Genomic DNA, 22,092 nt, shown 5'->3' with positions numbered 1-22,092 from the left:
GACCATATTTGTCGAGCGAACACCATGTTTCGCCGAACAATTATTTTCTACCTTAGCACAAACAAGCCGAGTCCAAATACTTTCAAAAACAAAGCCAAGGCAGGAAACGGCCCGCCATGGTATGGTGGCGCTATCTAGGTTGACTAACGGTAAACAAGGCACACTAGCTTTAGCTTGAAGGGCTGGTCTTGTGATGTCATTGTAGGCGTCACGAAAACGCACCGTTTGGCGGAAGAATCAAGATGTTATGTTGAATCGATTATTTCTTAGTGAATAAATAATCGTTTGCTTCTGGACAAGCCTTGGGGGCGCTACAAAACACGAAATCTTTCGAATAAAGCACACTTGTATTTTATCTTCATGACCGCTTTAAAGGGACAAACAACCGATTTTTGTAGAGTGCATGTCCTCTAGCTCATACGAAAGCGAGTGTTTTACATATAGGGGTAACGGCAAGGAAGTTTATTTATTTATTTATTTATTTATTTATACTGTGATCTTTGTTCAAGATCTTAGCAGGGTGGGAGAAACATAATTTACATGAGTAACTTTCGCGGCAAAACACACACACAAACATAGACCAAAATATACAGAAAACAGAAGAAGATGCATCATGTGAGCAGGTGCGACTCGAACGCAGATAGTGTTTTTTCGGTTACCGCATTGTTAGTGAGGTTGTTCCAATCGACAATGGTTCTTGTGAAGTATGAGCATTTGAAACAGTTGTTGCGTGGATTGAGTGGTGTGACTGTTAGCGTATGTCGGCGTCTTGTATCGTAACCAGTTGAAAAGTGAAATATGTTGGAGGTGTCAATAGCATACTGTCCAGTAACTATTTGATAGAAAAATTTAAGGCGTAGGATTCGATTCCTCTCAGATACTGTGGGCAGGTTGCTCTTATGGAGAAGTGCAGTTACTGACGTGCGCCAGTAAGAATTGTATATAAACCTTACCGCCTTCTTTTGAATGTTTTCTAGTTTTTTAATATTGGTTTGAGTGTATGAATCCCAAATAATTACCGCATACTCTAGCATGGGACGAATAATTGTGTTGTAAGCTAGGAGGCGCACAGAGGGGGTTGAATATTTTAAAGGGGCACTGACACAAAAATTTTGCATCTTGTTTTTTTCGTTGCGATAAGTAGCTAGTGACCTACTTATAACCTGTAGAAACCTCATTTGCTTCAGCGTGCGACGGTTGTTTAATTAGAGGCATTTTCAATGCGGCCAGTCGCAGTTTCGGTTTCAGCGAGTGCCGCGAAACGATGGATTTTGTGGATTTTGTGTGAACAAAGCTGACCACGTGACCGTCGGAGGGATATCACAGAGCAGAGCCGCCGTAGCACTGTCGAATCCCCATCGACGGCAGTTTCTGCGAATGCCCCCACGTACTGATCTCGTGAGGCGCTTAATTAGAAAGCGACCGTGGATGTGACGCAGGCGCTGCGAGTGCAAATGCTACCGCGGCTAAAGAACGACGCGCGACGCTCGAGACGGTGGGCGGCAAGACGCGCGCTGGGAGCAGCCGGCCGGTCTGCCTACAGGTCCGCCTACAGATGTGTTCGGCTCAGCACTGCGGCGGATATTCGAGTGCCGCTCTCGTAAGCGGTGCAGATGACATTTTCTAATGCAACCCGCCATCGCATCATTAACTCCTTTCTCATGTAAGCCACCATGGGCGGGACTTGGGGACAATTTCGTGCAGCGGTAACAAGCTATCACTCGAGCTACCTGCGCCGGCCTGGGCCACTTCGCGGCCGTGGCCGCCGCCTGCACAGCGACCGTGCGGCTAGCTCAGTGAGCGTTTCGTGCCTCCGGCGCGTTTTCGCATCTAACGGTAATAAACAGTAATAGAAACAGAGTGCCTGGAATCGCTCTAGAACTTTGGTCGCGGCCAACTGACCGATGAGCTGACGAAATCACGGCGCCTCCGCCGCCAACGATCGGGTCGTTCGTTCTCGAGAGCAGAAGCTCCGCCCTCCGGCCCTCCGATTGGAGCGGCGAGCCGGGCGAGCGGGCTGAAAACGCCGGTAGTGCGGAAGCGGCAAACACAAACTCGTGACGTGTTTGGATGTTGTTTATTTACAATTGCGCGTGGTCCTCTGCTGGCTGCTCGGTTGCGTTTCGCACACTTCAAAATTGATTTTAAATATGTTCTAGGCTGTATTCGCTGCTGATATTTTGCAGATGATGTATATGTGTTCCCACCAATCTATCTCCGAAGTTATCTCGCCTTCAAAATTTTGTGTCAGTGCCCCTTTAAGGCACGTCTTAAAAAGAAGAGTTTTCGAAGAGCATTAGCCGAGACAGTATTGATATGCTTATTCCAGTTAAGATCGTTCGAAATCCACAAGCCCAGGTACTTATACTGGTTCACTTCTGTCAGACTAATGTCGCCAGCAGTGTAGGTGTGTGAAAAAGGGGTTTGCTTGTGTGTTATTTTCATAAAAACGGTTTTGTCAAAATTAATACTCATTTGCCACTGCCGACACCAATCGACAACTTTTTCAAACTCACGATTCAGCCTAGTCTGATCCTCAGCACACATAATTTTGTTGTATAATATACAATCGTCGGCGTTCAGTTTGACACCGACTGACAGTCCGGCAACAATGTCATTGATAAAAATCAAGAACAATAAGGGATCAAGCACCGATCCCTGGGGAACGCCAGAATCAACACGAACATATCTGGATGACGTACGATTGAAACAAATTGTTCGCGTTTAGATAGGTATGCTGCAATCCATGCGACTAGTTTGTCGTTTTTTAATATGGTGTCTAATTTGTGAGAAAGTGTATTGTGAGAAACTGTATTAAAAGCTTTTTTAAAATCCATAAAAAATAACGTCAGTTTGAATTCCATCATTAATTGAACTAGCAAAGTCGTGAAGAGTTCCAACTAACTGCGTACAGGTAGAATGACAGCGCCGAAAGCCATGCTGAAATTTTGTGAGGACGTTATGCTCTTCAAGAAAATTAAAAATGTGCTTATGTATTATGTGTTCTAAAATTTTGCATGAACTGGATAGAATTAAAATTGGGCGATAATTTGGAAAACGCGACTTGTCTCTTTTTTTTGTGTATCGGCTTGATTCTGGCTGTTCTCCAGTCATCCGGCAACTCGCATTCACTCAAAGACCTAGAGAATAAAACAAATAAGTACTTAGCGCGCCATTCTGCATAGCGCTTTAAAAACATATTGGGGATGTCATCTGGGCCAGAAGGCTTCTTGATTTCGAGCTTCAAGAGTAAATTAAGAACACCCTGTTCAGAAAGAACTATGTCGGGAATACTCGGACAAGTCGCAACGAATACAGGCAAATTACCGTCATCCTTCGTGAATACAGACGAGAAATATTCGTTGAACTCAGAACAAATTACAGAGTCGTCACTAATGCATTCGTTGTCTATCATAAATGTATTGTTTGAGCTTGAGATTGGTGTAACCAACCTCCAAAATTGCTGGGGAGACGTCATTATTAAACTTGGAAGAGTTGTACCGTAATAGTTGGCTTTATATGCAGCAATTTTTAGTTTTAATTGCCGCGACGCTTCATTAATTTTTACTTCGATTTGAGGAATGCTTGAGCGTTTAAATTTTTTCTTTAGGCGCTAAGCTTACGCTGCAATTGTAACGCCTCCCGTCTAATCCAGGGGTTGTAGTGTTTCGATTTTTTGGCTATTTTGGGGACATAACGGTGTGTACAATCGAAGACAATATCTTTAAACATGAACCATAAATTATTGATATCACAGGTACTGTTGTAAAATGTATCGAAGTGAAGGTCCAATGCATCAAGAATAGCTTCGTCATCGGCCCTTGAAAAATTTGGGTAAAACTGTACCGCGTCTGAACTGGTAGGAGGAACGTTTAGTAAACTTAATACTACAGCTAGGTGATCAGAACTGCCAGCTGTAACCTTACATGACACTTCGTTTTTTATAGTTCCGCTAACAAAAACTAAATCAAGAGTTGCCCGAGAGTCATTCTGGATCCTTGTGAAATTGTCTACCACTTGGAGTAAATCGAACGTGAAAGCAATGTCTAGCATTTTGTTGTTAACTAGTGACGATGATTGAGAACAAAAATTGCACCAGTCAATATTAGGAAAATTGAAATCACCAGCTATAATCAGTTTGTCGTCCACTTTAACAAAACTACGTAAATATTCTTCTAATTCTCCCAAAAATGTGGCAGGCGAGCTGGGTGGACGGTAGACAGCTCCCAGGAGGTATCTAACATTTTCAAAATATAGTTTACAGAATAAACTTTCTCCCACGGGAACATCTGGCATTTTTAGAACTAGGAGTGAATCCCTAAAGAAGATCGCTACACCGCCCCCTCTTCTGTCACGGTCTTTGAGAAGCACATGATAATTCTTTGGTAGAAATTCACTGTCGTAAATGTCGCTGTTTAGCCAGGTTTCGGTAAGTACAGGAATGTCTGGGTCCAAAGTTCCAAATAAACAGGCAGAAATCGCTTCAAACTTGCGCTAAAATTTCTGAACTTTGAAAGATGGCGACATTTAGTGTCTACACGTGACACTACCCTACGTGTCCAAACAATTCCTTCGATTTAAACGCGAGATTCAGAAACCGCATAAAGGATGGAAAAAGGTTCCGCATTATTGCTGTTATATCTCGGGACAAGTTTTTAAATCCCCCTTTTAACATCACGTGCAGTTAAAAGTATGTTGCCGCACAGCTCAGTGTCACGGTTGATAGCATTCCTTTTGGCAGGACACTTATGGCTATTAGGTAAAAAAATGGCGATTTCAAAAGTTCCGGGGAGCTATCAGCAAAACCGCCTCGAGTTTTGAGGTGTTTTAAGTGATGCTCTTTCATTTGGTGTAAAGAATGTACACTTTTCAAAAATCGGTTGTTTAATTTTGGTTGACGATTGATTGATTGATTGTGGGGTTTAACGCGCCGACGCAACGCAGGCGATGAGGCGCGCCGTAGTGGACGGCTCCGGATTAATTTTGACCACCTGGGGATCTTTATCGTGCGCCGAAATCTCGTACACACGGGCGTTTTTGCTTTTCGCCTCCATCAGAAAAGCGGCCGCCGCGGCAGGGAATCGAACCCGCGACCTCGTGCTCAGCAGCGCAACGCCTTGAGGCGCAACCACATGCAACGTTTTGGCCGCGTCTTGCAACCGTCTGCGGCGCCTGGCGCCGACGTGGAACGGGCGTTGGAGAGGGCGAGCAACCACATGAGACGCGCAAAAAGCGCTTCTCCGATCCAAGTTGCCAGACTTACTTTGGTAAAGGCAGCATCGTTCTGTTTAAGTCATTCTTAATAAACTGAAGAATAATCAAAACTTCAACAAACAAAACACGTTAAATTGATGTTCTATTAAATAAAGTGCTAAAGAGCCGCCAAATAAAGAGCCGCCATGTTGCGTGCGGAGGGGGACCTGAAATTGAGGACAGCAACATCCGGCGCAGACGCCGAAAACGGACCGAAAATCTGGGATGCGCAGACACCGGCGCTCCGAGCGCGCTGCTGTGTATTTGGTGGCGCGCGCTGAACGCGCGTCGACGCGGACGGTCTCCAAACGCGACCAAAACGTCGCATGTGGTTGCGCCTTTAGCCACTGAGCCACCGCGGCGGGTGGTTGACGAAACCGCTATTATAAACAGGAGCGTGCAGTATCACTCATTTCAGCTGCAGTTTTGTGCACTAGGCTCCGTTTCGCAGAGTTTAATTTTGTTGCTATTACAGCAGAAAAGAGGGGTTTCCCAGCAAGAAAACAGCGCGAGCGTAAAGTTGTAGCCAGGATTTCTCACCGTCTGACATCTCTCAGGCTTCTGGTATACGGCAGTCAGTGTCCGGCAACAACCAAACGTTGGATCTGGAAGGCTGAAATGAAAGTTAATGAGGCAGTCAAGGTGGTGCTTTTTGCGACCAACATCAACAAATACGGCTTCACCACGCTTCAAAATGCACGGAGAAAGTACACCTTGGGGCACTTCAGAGTAGAATAGAGCAAAATTTTATCCGAATGTGTGCAAAAAAAACCCCGGGAAATGAATGTTTCCAGAGACATGCACAGATGTTCTTAAACACTCAAAGAAGAGAATTAGACAGCGAACTTTAAGAAACAAAACCTTATTATATTGCAATCAGGTCACCAAGTGCAAACAAGTTTTCGAAGCACCATGTTTCACTATAAATACATTGCGGCTTTGGTGACTGGGCTTTGGTGACCGGGGGCCAGGTTATAATCATGAAATGATAATTGGCATCCATGATTTAACGATACATACTATATATTTATTATAAAACGTATACTGTACAAAGTCGGGGCGAGAGCTCGTCAAGCTATCCACATCAGCTTTTTCTCTCCCCCCGTCATGTCTTACAAAGAACATGGAATTAACTTCTATTCCATCCCATTCTATACTATTCGATTTCACTACGACTGCATTGCTGACGCGGCTCAAATTAGTGGCTCAAAGCCCCACTATAAATACGAATATGGGCCGAAGCATTACTCCACTTTCATTGCGGAAACTAGTGGAATAGTTCTGGGACAGTTGCATTGGAAACTGGTACGGTCACCCGCAAAAGTTTGCGGCATGTGGAGTGAATGGCGGACCGGCACAAAACTGCATTGCTGCGCCATCTTCCGCCGCAGGCTGCGGGTCGAGGCTCACGAATCTTGCTCGCCAGGCGCGCTTTGCGCATGCCTGTCCTTCCTTTGTTATCAGGTATCTCTGGCCACTCAGAATGCTTTAAATATACGCGGCAGCTGCTATGGCGCCGCATGACTATCGCCGCGGATCTGACTTGCTGGTGCAACACATTGCGTAGCCCGCACCCGCCCTGTACGCAGGATCAACGTTGTCAAAATATATGCTATTTACCAAGTGATGTGCTGGCCGAACGTTGAAGTTATAGAGCTGTTATAAGCTAGGTTCTGGCGAGAACTGCGTTCGTTGACAGGGTGTGCAGAAAAAAGGCTGGCTTGGGTTGGCTGGCTGGGAAGCTGGCTTGAAAGGTGGCTAGGAGGCTGGCTACGGCTTTTATGATTTCTCCCCGATGGAATGAGAAACGCGTTTAGATGCTCGAGCGGCCGGTTGGCCCGCCTACTTTGGTGTCCCAGGCCCCGTCCAGCCGGCTGCGAGCTGCAGCGAAGCCGCTTTCGAAGCAACATAAACCGTTTCGGATATCAAGCGCGGCGTCCGGGGCTCCCAGCTTGAGCCGTTCAGGAGGGCGCCTTAACTTCTCCTCGTCTAGTGATCACAGCGGTCTCATAAGTTCTCTCACGTGGCGCGACCCGAGCATGAATTATGAAACTTTTAATGGCAGCAGTGTCAAGTTCTCGTCGTTGCCTCCCCCCCCCCCTCCCATTGGATCAAAGAACAAGGACAGAGCTACCCACGCTTTATGGATAATCAACAGTGGCTCGAGGAGAACGGAAAAGCACAAGGGCGGATCGGTCAGATAACCACCCGCAGTAAGTTCATTTCACGGGCGATTGTGTTCGAACCGGGCGTGCAAATAAAGTGTTACGTGCAACGAACGGGAGATTAGAAGGACAAGCTGATCGCTTAACCGTCTACAGTGCATCTTGTTTCTTTTTCCGCTTCTACTGACGGGGCTTTAGCTTCTTCCTGCCCGGTGTATTGCTTTCAGAAGCTCCCGCGCTCACCGTCGTGGGGCTTCGCTAATTGCGAGAAATGATTTTCGAAAACTAAACTGAAAGCATGTTGGTTACTGAATAGTAAGGTAAGCGGCCTAGTCTGTGGTTTTTAGATGCGATGAGCTCATGGAAAGCTTTGATTTACGTTTATTTGACGTCCTCAACCACTTAGAAATTGTTTATTTCAGGAAAACATCAATAGATGCTTCTCTAATGAGCTCTCGCTGTTCACCAATTTTGTGACGTCATAAACGGTAGCACCCAAAGCGTACAGGGCGTCATCGCTTTTTCTCGTTTCTGGCGTTTTCTGCTTTATTAAACAACTTCTAGTTGCGAGAATGGTGTACTCAGATTGCTGCAGGCGGTGCTTCTGTGTTGACGTGTTTGATCATAGCCCACACTGTTTACCCAACCGTTCTCATTGCTGTAAAGTAACATGCAATCAACTAAAGCGCATATTTCTGCAAGCCTATAATCCTTGTTTAATTTGCGTTGCATTTTGTCTGCCAGCCGCCCATACTATGTTACAAGCACGGTCCGGGGAAGTAGCTGGTAACGCACACGCATATTCTCTGTTTTCCTCATTAAAAAAATTTGAGCAAAGTTTATGTTAGAGGTGATGTCAGTGTTACTTTGAAGAGGCAGCCATTCGAATGAACCAGGCTTGCGTTTTGTCTTTAAGGAAGACTCCTCACTTGTGAAGACATTTTGTGCGTACCATTGACTCAGAAAGAAGTCACAAACGGCATCAAAAAATACCGCGGACCTACAACCGGCTTTTTCCTTAATACTTGCTCCCGCCGGTTTATGTACGACAGCGACAGCGGCGTCAAGCCGGAAGAAAGCTAAGAAGCAAGGTAGTGTTTATTCTCACTGCAACCACAGTACCGTGTGAAATTTCTCATGGCAGTCGCCTCTTATTGGCCAAGCACGCCACCCTGAGATATTCTGGGGTAAATGCTCGACCAAAATGTGTTCCTATACTGCTGCTCCCATGGCGCTGTGGTATAGTATACCTGCTTTGAAACGACAAGGCTCAGCTCGGAGTCTGACACGGGGGAAATGTATTTTTAGCTTTGAGAATATTTAAAGTTTTCGCTCAGTGTAATTTCGTTAACGCTTTCTTTTATTCTGCTTATTAGAATATCAAGGGATTAACGCACAGGACTCCTAGAATTGGTTAGATTAGGTTTAATATACCGTATCTACTCACGTAATGGTCGCATTTTTTCCAAAAAAATTGATGCAAATTTAGGGGTGCGTTTATTACGAGGGGTGAACTTTTCGCGAAAAACTTTTGAGCACAGAAAGTAAAGAAGTTGCGGGTTAAAATTTTTACTGTAGGTCTCAAGAACATAATAAAAAATAAATAAAAACAATAAAAACTTCGCACAAGAACGCCAGCCGCTTTGCAAAGTGACGCAAAAGGCAGTGTTTTCATGAATTATGGAACGCACCGGAACGAGTTTGCTGCGAGGTGAGAACAGGGCGACCAATAAGTGGCCGCCGCTCTCACAGTACGGGACATCAAAACAGACATGGGGGCCAACGCAGCAAGCTGAGCGCATTTTTTTCTTTGTCTTGTGAGTACATTATGTGCATTTAGTGAGAGTTTCTTCCTCATCAATATTGAACGCATGCTTGCCGATATCGCTAATACCCGCAAGTCTGCGGCAATTACCTAGCCATGTCCGTTTTAAAAGGGAAGGAAACAGAGGTCAAGGAGGTTATACTAGAAAGTTTAGTACAACCTCCTTGACAGAGGTAAGCACGATCATAATCAGCTAGACTTCGCACACATGCGACATACTGCTGCGGCAAGTTGAGGGTGCGTTCATTGCGCGGGAAATTTAAAAAATAGAATTTTGACGACAAACTTCAGGGGGGCGGTCATTACGCGAGTGCGATCATTATGCGAGTAATTACGGTAGGTTGCGCTCTGTGTCGTCGGGCTGGGTAAGGTTCGTTGTAGTTGGGCTGTATTTGGGTAGGTCATGACACGTTCGGTAGGGTAGAATACTTGGGTAGAGTAGGTTAGGTTAAGTTAGGTTCGGTGAGGTTAGGTTATGTCAGGTAACGTTGGACTACGTTAGGTTAAATCCCGCTTTCGCCTTTTCCACTTCAGCTCTAAGGTGGCCGCCGTATGGGACCTGGAGTGGATTATCCATGGTTTAAAGGGCTAAAATGCGCAGGGCTTAGGCAACCACCCCCCTTTGGCAGGAGAAAAATGACACACGTCGTGGTTTGGTTCCAAAAATTTCAAGCCTCCTGCTTATCAACCCTGATTGAAACAGATTATCTATTTCAACAATGAATGCTTCGAACAGGATGTACGTTGCGTAATGTGCATAATCCTTAAGTTCTTCAGACTGCGGTAAAAACATCGCACACGCCCAAAACCATGCATCACGTAGAGCGACTGAGCTGACCTAGATCTTGGACAACGAGAGTAGACGGACTGAGATTTTTTGAAGGGTCAATGTTTAAGATCGCGTCAACAAACTGTCCCAGCAAATGACAGGAAAGCGCTTGCTGAAACGCGCATACCTTTATTTGTTGACGTTAAAGATGAATAAAAACAAAAAAAAACATGGTAATACGTATACACGCCCAATTTCAAGGTGACATTTTTAAATGCGTAACTTATTTTCTACACTGTGTTGAGGCAGAAAATTTTAGCAAAAACGTAAATTGCTTCCCAAATTTAGTAGCGGACAAGGCGTGTGAAATATGAATGTGTTCCGTGCTCTTATAAAATTGATATTTCTGAAAAATGGATATCTATTTCCTGTTTAAATGTCTGTGCATAAATGAAAATACGTGTATGACTGTTTATTGCTGCAGAGTCCTATTAAAAACATTTTTGTGAGAGTTCGGTATCGATCTCGTTTTCTATAGGCAACAATGCACTTTATAAGCGACCCCAAACCATCCACCGCCGGCATCGGCGGCGGCGTCCGCAGTGCTCCTCTATATTTAAAGAAGAAACAGCATCCGGCGCCAGGTTTCGATCCGAGGACTTTGCGGGCCGCAGCCCGACGCTCTACCGAATAAGCCACGGACGCGACGCTGATATTGTCAGTAACGCGCCTTATATCTTTAACGCATTCAAACTACGTCGTCAGCGGCGTGCGTTGGCGACTCAGCGGCGTTATAGCGGCTTGATAACTGCGTGGTGTACACGTGATACTACAAACCCGATGGAAGAGATGGAAGAGAAGGCGGCGAGGCGGTGGGCTGCGGGGGCCGAGCGCAAGCGCCGCAAGCGGGCCGACAACCGTGCATTCGCACTTTCACATTCTCCCCCTCGGGGAAATACGGGGGAATTTTTCTTCAAGATTTAGCTCCCCGCATGATGTAAACATTTGAATAATAGGCGGTTGAAATTATTTGTTGTGTTTGGTCGGCGTATTCTCCATTGGGCTGCAAGTCAGGCGCAAAGTTGCCGATACACACAGTCGACATGCCGTTGTGGAATGCAAGTAAACACCCTAAAAGAACACGAGTGCGTAGTCGCGGTGATCACATTGATGTCCTTTATTGTGCCGTTTTGTTATCTCTCTAAATGCGGGAGAATACAGGGACTTAAAGTAGAATTGCATTCTTGTGCAAGCTTTCGCGCGTAAACGAGTCTGTCATTGCTGCATGCCGTTCAATAAACTTACCATCGACGTTTGCTGCCTGAATGCGGCTTTGCAAACTTGTTTAAACGACTTAAGACCGTGCTAGGAATAAGCGCTCTTAATTTTTACTGGGTCTTCTCAATGCATAGACGTGTTATTTAAGACCAAGCCGCTTCTTTGGATTAAGCTCGGTAGAAACCTGTGTGTTTTTGTGGTTTATTTCCCCTCTAACATGCGCACGTATGTGGGTATACCTCTTTAGGGCGGTCTCCGCGATACATTGCGTGCCAGCGCGCGCGCTGGTTAAATAAAGTATGAAATTCATAATAAAGTTGCTCGTAAGTTTTCGCCTTTTGTCAAGTGTTCTCTTTCGTTATCATCGTCTTTTCTGGGCAAGGAAAGGTTCAATACTGAATACAAACTCGCCCAAAACTACGCCTCATTTGGCCAAATTTTCTCAATGTCTTTCGAGGAGACATATGAGGCGTTCTATCAAATAAACGAAGTTAAAGCTGGTCTACGTCGTAAAATGAACAACACAGACTAATTGACAGGTTTAGGCCATGAGGAGGGAGACATGTATCAGCATAAAGGCCAATGAACAGAACGCATTGAGCTGTTAGGTGATTTGCTCATATATTCGGAACGAAATTTCAGCAATATTGTACTACAGCATCTAAACGCGATATCTTCATGAGCGTAACCACTTGCCGTGCCTATAGCACTGGCAAGGCATCGCTGATCGAGCGTTATTGGTTGCTGAGATGCTAACAAACAATTTAAATAGTACTTCGAATTAGGCTAAGTGCTATAGACTCTCTATGTTGTTTACATCGCTTTAGAATTTTGCTATATGAAAGACCATAACCTGTTTTGCAACCTTAACCACCTAAAACAAATTCCAGTTCCAAAGTAATTAGTAGCGCGTTGATACGCGGACAAATGCAAATATATTCACCTGCAGTGATAAATGACGAGCTAAGTACCAGCTCAAAACGAGATTCACAACACGCCGAGGCTTGGATTGCACTCGTTTTGCAATAAACGCACTTCAGACTCGTTTATGATAAGCTGCTGCCAAATACTTATTCAGCGGATGAAGAACTTCAACGGCCAGCCCTTAACTTAATAACAGGCTGGTGAAACGATTTCCAAAGAAATTAGGGATAAACTTTCATACTCTTTGAGAACAACAGTGTTTGAACGCGCTCACAAAAAGCATTAGTGCTAGTGACGCTCACGGAAAAAAATTCTTAGGACACATAGTATGCTTACGTACTTTGAAGTCGAAATCATGGCGAACTATTGTGATAGGTGCCATTGACATACACGTTAACTCCTACCATGCTTGATCAATCTTATAAAGTTCATCCTATTCAACTTTAATCGGTTTTAACCCATCTTTATCATATCAGTCTACCATAACCCCACTCTACCATAATCCCAGTCTACCATAGTGGCATAATCCACTTTGCATTTTCTTAATACACCTTTCTTCCTACTTTAATTCACCTCAATCTAACCTTTCGAATCATTTCTGTCAATCCAAAAAATAATAATTCGCCTTATAAGGCGAATTATTATTTTTTAGATTGACAGAAATATATTCTGCCCTAATTCTTCTTCATTTATTCTAACATTCCGCAATCCGTCTTAGAGGGACCCAGAAAAGCCTTCTGTAAAAGCTACAAAAGGCCTGTATTGTCGCGTAGCACCAACATAGCGATGCAATGCCGTTGGAATTATTGATCTACATTCAATATTAGCTGCGCCAGAAGCAATTAAATGCACCTCTCCCCACTTGCCGATCGACTCCTCCTCCCTCTCTGCTTCCTTTAAAGCAGCTGGAAACACTGGGAATAGCCATGTGACATCGCGACGCTCGACTTCCGTTCTGCGCTAGCTACATTCCTGCGCCTAGGCACGCGTCAATCGCTGCGGACCCGCCTTTGCCGCCTTTGCCTCGGGATCACGCAGGAAGGAGGAAGAGCAGCCGGAAGCCAATAACAGTGACGCCGCCGGCGGCCGACCTCGCCGGCGATTTGGCGAATCAGGGGGCGCCTTCGCCGTTGCGTCAGCCGCGATCGCCGTTGCGTCAGCCGCGGTCGGCTCGCTGCGGCGTCGCGCTCATCGGCTGAAAAAGGCGATCTTCAAAAATTGTTTACAAATTATCCGTACAACGTATGGGGCTCACACTTGGCTCAAAAATCCCCCGTTATGTGTTCTATCACTTGAATGCATTTGATTGCCACCTTCACAAAGCTCTTCGGGGTCCCTTTAATCTACTTTAGCCCTCGTTATTATTTGTTACTATCAATCGCTAATTGCAATCATTCACTCATTCTTCATTACCTGTAGTCACGTGTCAGCATTGCAACTGTGTCCGGACTCACAATTATCATTTGACATATGCACCTCGATGACTATTGTTTTCCTTTCCACAAAGAACAGAGTCCGCTCAGTGATAACGCACTCGGACCCTGATCTAGTATACGCTGTCGTTCAAATCCTATGCAAGCAGAAATGTTGTTTTTTTTTTTCTTCTATGGCAGCGGCCGTTTTGGTACCATTCATGATGCCAGCAAGAAGATTTGGGTACGCCATCTGAAACTAGTAAATTCTGTAATACCCCAGTGGAGGAATCTTAGAGCGACTAGGTAAATATATGTGTGACGTTTGACGTTTCCAATGGCCTCTTTTTTGGGGTATTTTATTTTCTATTTTTGTTTTTATTTTCGTTGCTTTACCGAACCGGTTTCTGGCTGAAAAATTCAAATGGAGAACAAATACTGCCACGTGCCTATTGTTTTACAATAGGTGTTCCGTATCGCAGACATCTCTACCCAAAAAATGCGGGTAGTGTCTATTATCACGGCAACCGTTAGAATTACCGTCAAATTTCTCACGGCAGTCGCCTCTCATTGGCTAAGCACGCTACCCGGAGATTACATGGGGCAAGTATTCCCGAAAAAGCCGTGTTTGTAGCTGCCCCTGTAGCGATGCGGTATAGTGCTGGCTTTTAAAAGAGAAGGCCCAAGAGTACTTGCCGCCGCTGCCGCTGCCGCCGCCGCCGCCGCCGCTGCTGCTGCTTATTTTGTTAATGCTTTTTTTTTTGCTCTGGTTTTTACTACACCAAGAGAACGACGCTCAAGGCTTCTAGAATGGGTTGAATCACGTTTAATTTAAGTCGTGTTCTGTGTCGTTGGGATGGGTTAGATTAGGTTTGTTGCAGTTGGGATGGATGTTGGTAGGTTATAATGCGTTCAGTAAGGTTACGTAAGGTTCGGTGAGGTTACGTTATGTTAGGTTACGTTGAGATGTAATATTATTCAGCGAATTTTAGGCCAGCCAGCCTTTATCGAAACTGCCATGAGAATTTCTCGGGGGTAATTCTCACGGCTGCCGTGAGATTAGACGCAGCCAAAAATGCGACGTGAAGGACCAACGCGACTAAGGACCAACACGTCGATAACAAGTCCAGAGTAATGGAGATAATGTGAAAGCGGTCGGGTCGACAGATAGACGCGTTCCTGTTTACCGTTGCTGTCGACGGATGTCCACTCCCGCCTCCTTTTGCTAGCGACATTGCGGCATCGAAATCTCGAAACGCTGCCCCTTTTTCTCCTACGCGTACGCCTACAGTGCCTACAAAAGCGGAATGGGGGGAGGCAGCAGCGGTAAACTCACATTTCCGTACAGCCGCGGCAGCTCTCGCGGGTGACGGGTGCCGAGGGTCCGGAATGCGCTGTTGTTTCAACCGCTGCTCCTCCGGCTTTCTCTTCTTTGCATCGTGCCAAATGAGAGGACGTGCTTGATGGCCATGTCGATGATGCACTGGTGGTCACACCGTGGTCAGCTAAGATAGCGAATTCCCTGCGTAGGAAATTGGTCAGGAATCGCTTTACGTACACGTTTATTCATTTGCGTCTGGTCGTAAAAAAGATAGAATTATAGCATTAAAATAAAGAGACCACTCACAGAAATACGTTTGATTCATTCCAAAAACTGCGCTGTCCCTCATAACAATGACACCAGTTTTGAAGCAAAGGATAAAAGCACAGTATACTCGGGATAATTCTAACTCGAAGGGACACCAAGATTTTGTTTGACTTGTCAGAAGTGCTCATGAATATGACTGTGCGACATTCCAACTTGTGTTGTAATGAAACATGCAGACATATTGAGTTATACAACATTTACTCACGCTAATGAAGTGCTAATCCCACTAAAAGTCATGCACCCCGACGCCGATGGTTAAACGCGGAGCTTTCTCGTGATGAACTCTTTGGTTGGTCATTCCCACATATATGTGCTACTCTTGAGGTACGCACCACTTTTGGAGAATACCCACTGCAACTGTGGGGTGTGCGCTCCGTAGGCCTAACGGTTGGGTTTGGGGTGCACGGTGCAAATCGTTACCTGTGTTGCAACCGGGCGGGGGCACCCGATCCGAGCTCCGTGGCCTTCGACATACGAGTGGTAGCGTGTATGATGCGAGCGGCCAGCCGCTGTTGCAGCCGTGAAGAAGTCCAGAAGCCGTAGGCTAACCTAACTGTTTACTTCATTGCGAGAGGTGAGCCGAAGCCAAAGAACAATTCCCCGACGGGCGAGGTTACAATACAGGACTCGAGCAGAGCGACAGCATCGATTCGCTGCTCTAACAGGAATGGTTTACAACGCTTGCGGGGGTCTATTTATACCCAAAAGCGGTAACGGTCAAAACGCAACAAGCTGCAACAAGCCACGAACGTCACAGACACACACAACGCTCTTTCCAGAGTTCGTAAGCCGTTCATAGCCTCGGCGCACGTTGAGTCCGGGAGAGGGGAGAGGGGAGGACTCCGCTGAGTTCGCGGGGCCTCTGTGTCCTTGAAGAGCGTGGAGACGAGCCTCGCCGGCAGCCGCCGAAGTTTTGAAATGCGCCGAAGGCGAAGCGTCTGACGCGGCTTGTCGCAACTTGTCACCCACATGGTGGCGCCTGTTTTCAAAGGCGCACGTAGTGGCTTCGCCGCACAGCCGAGGAGTGATGCGGGGAAGTACTGCGGCGCTGGCCGATTCGTAACACCGGCTGTTTGGCGTTCGCTTCGACCATATGGAAAGGGACCAATGGTATAGACACCGGGTTCGTAACACGAGGGACCCAGGTCCGGAAAAACGTTATGAACGTCTCTTTGTCCTACGCCTAAGGACACGTTTTTACCCTTGCTACAAGGGGATCTCGATGCGGAGGAATCCCAAATTTAGTGGAGGATAAACCAACACAAGTATCTACAGATATGTTTAGAGGAAGATGTTCGAGTTCAACATCGGAAATAAACGTAAAACTCTGCTAAAATCGGGGAAACGTCCACCCTTTATCACGCAGCCTAGCCATGTTCAAGGGTATGCTCAGGGGAGAACAACTCAAACATTACATATTCCACTTCTATCGAGACATGGGAGAGAGCTTTGACGAGCTCGTTAGCTCAAGATAAATGCCTGCTGACTAGAGGGCAATGGAGGGAGCTTCTGCATCCGGCGCCCTAGACTTCAGTTTCGACCCTTGAGCTCCCTACAATCTATTCACGCCTTTTCCTAAACCTCAACTATTATTTTCTTAACAAAGATTTTCTCTCTCCCTTTCTCTCTCCCTCTCTGTCAAAAATTTGCTGTCCGGCTTAGGCATCAGGGAATAAACACTTTGAAACACTCACTCACTCCAACTGACCAACACCCCGCTTCCGAAACCTTTCACTGTAAGCGCAAATTTTCACCTGATTTAGACCCCGACCCACTCTGGCAAGGGGGCAAAGATCGAGCTCGCGCCATGGCCAGCGCTCTAACCCACCTGGCGCGCAAGCATCGAGTCCTGCAAATTCGCCCTAAGCCGTCCTTTCCCGGCAATACCCGTAACAATTAAACATGAATCGGTGCAATTGATACACGACGTCTTCGTATCTTCCGCCGAAGTCACATCTTTTTGAGCCAGGAGTGGACGGCTACCAGACCCTAATCCTATCCTCACAAAAACACCCCCGACAACACTAAGAAGACTGCAAATAAACACGGCCATGTCTAATTAAACTACGCCAGTTTTACCCTGGCAAGGTCGCCAACCCCAAGTGCAAGTTGTGCGGCGCTGACTCAATCGTGGTCTGGCTCTGCAGCCGCAACACAGGTATCTCGCCCTTTTCTCTCAGGGTTTCTCGACCCGGCGCCCACCATCTCTACGTTTCCGCCACCTCGGACTGCAGAAACGTACGTCGCCACTACCAGCACCGTTCGCTTTCCCCTCGTCCCCCTCATAGGCCTTGGAGGGTTATCATGGACGGCCCCTTGCTCGACAACCAGCTCGTGTTTTTCGACAGAGCTGTGGTCGCATTCGCGGCACTGGTATTCCCCGGAGCCGGTGCCTGGGCCTCCTCTCCGTCATCCGCCTTTTAAATATCAATAAATTGCGTTTATCACCTCTCTGCGGCGTTCCTGCTTTTTCCGTCGTTCTTTCCACCCTTGCCGCCCTCCCCTTATATCATGCAATATCTTTATATTGCTTTTATCTTTATACCCCTTATATCCTTACATCCTAAGCTCCCCCCTGAAATATCCTTCACCACCATCCATTCTCCTTCCCTCTCCTGCCTTCCTCACCCCCTCACAGTTTTTTTTTATTTATGACTTTATACTAATCTACAGCACCTCGCCCTTCCCTCCCAGATTCGGCCCCGTTTCAATACACTTTTCACCGACCTCTTCCTTCTTTCTTTCCTTCTCTCTCGATCCAAAACTCCTTCACCTCTTCCTTTCCCATCCTCCTCATGTGCACGCTATTGATATCCTCAGCTGCACTGAAAGCCCTTTCGAGTCTCTCCCGTCCCTTTCCCTTTTATCTCTCCCCATTTCCCTCCTTCTTCCCTAGACCCCACCCTTCCTCTAGAAGTTTTATCTTCACCATCCCCCTTTCCCTTCTCTCGCTCTTCACAGACTCTCTCCTCCTCCTTTTTCCCCATATTTATCTCTCCCTTCATCCCGTTACAATCGCAGAACCTTCTCCCCGTCCCTCTCGCTTTCTCCTTGCTCTCCTGATCCACAACCAATCACACCCCACTGCGTCAACTTCACCATTCCTTTCCAACTCCTCATCTGCCCGTTCCCCTTCGCAGCTTTTTTTTTTGTCCGCCCCCTCACCTACTCCCCTCATTCTCTGCGTCTTTTCCCTCCTTCTCTTCCACCTTCTTGGCACATCTGTTAATTCCGCTCCAATCAACCAAAAGCCCGCGGGTTAGTAACCCACCAGTAAGCCGCTTATCAAGACCATTTCTGGCTAATTGGAGTGACAGATGGAGCGAAATCTTTACGTCGAGGTCACCAAAGAAAGCACGTCGTCTTGGGAAGTCCGGCCTCGAAGATCACTTGGACGACGTCAAACAATTTCATATTGCGCCACGCAGTGAAAGCGCGACCGAAAAATTCTCACCCGAACATACGCATTACAGAAGAGGGCGTTGATGTCGTGCTGCGCGTGGCACAGGGCCTTGTTGAACGAGCACTGCACCCGGGCAGTAGCTTCGCCGCAGCGCTAGTGGGCTATTTCCCAATAGGCGAAAATCGTTTTTATTTATTTTCAGAATACACAGGTAAGTACCATCGTTGTTTTCGGTATCAAACAAAATAGACCACAAATTGTGACCTTCGTGGCAAGTTTGAGCACGAACAGAGCGGCGGTGCGCTCAGGAAAGTTTTTTAAAGTGTTCCAATTATCGTCGCAACACCCTGTATCTAGAGTGTACTAGAAGTTTTAGAGTGGCCCGAGCGGCGGCCTCTCCCATTGCTCCGCCGGGTCGACTTTCGCGCAGAAAATAGAACCGCTATAGCGGCGGCGCTGCTGTCGTCGACAACTGAACAGCCGGCGCTCCCCCGGCACCAGCTCCCAGCCTGCGCGCGGCAAAATTTGCGTTGCTCGCGGCGCTGTTTTGCGCTTGCGAAGCTGATTTATTTTGGATTATGAAGTTTAAAGCGCCGGCGCTACACAGGCAATGAGGCAAGTGGTAATGGGGGGCTCCGGTTTAATTTTAACCACCAGGAGATCTTTAACGTGCGCTGAAATCTCGAAGGCACGGGCGTTTTTCGCTTTTATCCTCCATCACAAAAGCGGCCCCGCCGCGGCCGGGAATAAAACCTGCGCCTTTGGTCAGCTGATTTAGAAAGTAGCCGCAGAAACGTTGACTCCTCTTGAGCAAACTTTGAACTAGTACGACCCGACATAAAATTATTGACCCCCCCCCCCCCCCCCCGCAACGATACTTTCTCATTTTTTATGCGTTTTATGAGAACGTTAATTGTTGATATACAGTAACCTCTCGTTAACTCAAAGTCGTAAAATTAGCTGGAAATTTTGAGATAAGCGCAGAGTTTCGAGTTAAGTCAAATGCAGAAAATTTGTAGCCAGGTACCTGAAATAACAGCTAGTGGTGCTAACAAAAACACTATTGCACAGGGGAGATTTGTAATAAAGGTAAAATAATTCGCAGGAAAAAGAAACTTTTATTATTGCAGAAGAAAGAACTGTGTTGCGCTCGGCTGTTTCGCGTTCGCATCTGCACCCCAGAAAAGTGTACCCGAGCTTCTCAATGAATCGCATGGATTGGTGGTCGCCACCGCTACATTTTGCCTTGCTACAAAGCAGACGCAGCATGTATGTTGTTTCTGCCGTTGTACGCACGCACTTCTGGAGGCTCCTCCTCGTCCGCATGATCAGCTGCGTCGTCCACAGCAATGATGTACGCGCCAGACAGCATTCCAGTAACGGGGACGCGCAGTCCGCGTGGTCCGTGGTCCTCCGAAAAAACGTTTCGAGATAAAGCGGGCAAATGCGTAGCGCCTTTGGGAGGTAAACACACGGTGAGAAAAAGTTTCGAGAAGATATTTTCAGATAGCAGAGTTCGAGTTAACGAGGAATTAATTTGACGGACAGGCACCAGGAATGTTTTTCCCTTCCCCTTCTTTATTCTGCGCATGAAGCAAAAGCGGTGGGCGCACATTCTATATAGGCTGCAAAAAGTTTACTGTTTTTTTTACGTTCCTATTTAGAACGAAAATACCAAGAGCCTTCTTCTGGGCTACCCCAGCCGTTGATGCTTGTACTGTCGTTAGTGGGCTTTCTTCCGTGTGTACGAGATTTCGGCGCACGTTAAAGATCCCCAGGTGGTCAAAATTAATCCGGAGCCCTCCACTACGGCGCGCCTCATCGCCTTCGTTGCGTCGGCGCGTTAAACCCTACAATCAAATCAATTAGTGGGCTTTCTTATTTTATTAACCTGCTATGTCGCATATTGCAGGCACTTGGTAAGGAACTGTGTACTGAAAATGAAGTGCCAAGTCTGCATGACCAATCCTGCATGCCAGGGGAAGATGCCGCTGTGTTTACTACCTCTTGTATTTTTTTTTTTGGGGGGGGGGGGGGGTTCTGAGTCCTTCCGTGCATTTTTGAAAGTTTATTAGCGATCTCTAGGACGTTTTTACCAGTTGCTTCAGCGACAAGGAGCTCAACCATGACAGCGTTATGGATGTGCCGTAGCCCTTATTCACAGCAAACACCTTAACGGCGTTGGTTGCGACCAGCACGGGAGACCTTGACAGCAAATTTGGTTCGGTTATGTATACATTGTTTCTATATCTATTTCTATATAAAAGGTTTAATCAAGTTCCGTGATTACATGTAAAGGTGGGAGCAACACCCTAAACTTAGCCGTCGCTAATGATCGAGGGCGAGTTATGAAAATGCGTTGGCCAAAAATGTCAATTTAAACCTCCATGTTAGCCTTATTCCTAAACCTTTAGCGGTGTAGACTTTGTGAATGATTTCCCTTGTTACATTTCATTTTCTGGGCTATTGAAAATGAAAACAAAATGTGTATTTTGTTCCGGTTCCGTTTATTTGAACCTCCATGTTAGCGTACTTGAACCTTTACCTCTATAGTAGGCGGGGTATATTTCATTTTTGTTGCGGTCAATATATTTTCTGATCTATGTTTTGCATTTGTTTTATGTGCTTGTAATTGTACCATCAGCATACTTGTGAATTGAATTTGTGTTAATTTGATTCAACTCCTTTCTTGACCGAATCAGGTGAAAGGTGGTGCGATTAATAGAACGTTGCGGGAATAGTTCTATGAAAGACGCTCATTGGGACAACTAAGCTAACCGCTGGGTTAACTCATTTTTAGTTAAAAAGATATCTCGCTTGCGGGTGTCATTCTCTGTTCGGCCACCACGGTGACCCGTAATTATCCCAACCGGGCCACTGCTTAAATACTGCTATAATAACAACTCACGCCATAAAAAACAAACGCAACTTATGATATTAACCCACATAACTGCAGTCCGAGCGCAAATTGCAAGGCAACAAATAAAAAATTCTTCTGAAAAGCTATCATCTCAGTCCTCATAATTTTTTCATGTCATTTGCGTCGACCAACTATGTCCAAGCAGCACAATAAGGACACAATCATAAAGCAATCATGAACTGGTTCATACCAGGCAATTTCACGCAAAATACTTTTTTATGGGAAATTGTAATAGCGAAAATGTCGCTGCCATTACTTTATTTACAATCCGCTACGAATGCTGCAAAGGAAAATCCGTAATTTTCCTTGTTGTCGAGCGGTAAAGGCAAAACTAACGCAAAATGAGCTGCAGCGTTGATTTTTCATTTCGTTACCCACATTCCACTGTACCTACAGTATATTTAAGCAACTGGACGACCCGCAGAACAAATTTCGAGCGCTCCGCGCGTAAAGAAGCAGCGTTTCCTTGCCCGCGCGCGGCCGCGCGCGCGGCCG

Source organism: Haemaphysalis longicornis, unplaced genomic scaffold, assembly GCF_048455015.1.
Source record: "Haemaphysalis longicornis isolate Haplotype H1 unplaced genomic scaffold, Haemaphysalis longicornis Haplotype H1 scaffold_8, whole genome shotgun sequence".
Classification (NCBI taxonomy): domain Eukaryota; kingdom Metazoa; phylum Arthropoda; class Arachnida; order Ixodida; family Ixodidae; genus Haemaphysalis; species Haemaphysalis longicornis.
Note: the sequence above shows the minus strand (reverse complement) of the source record.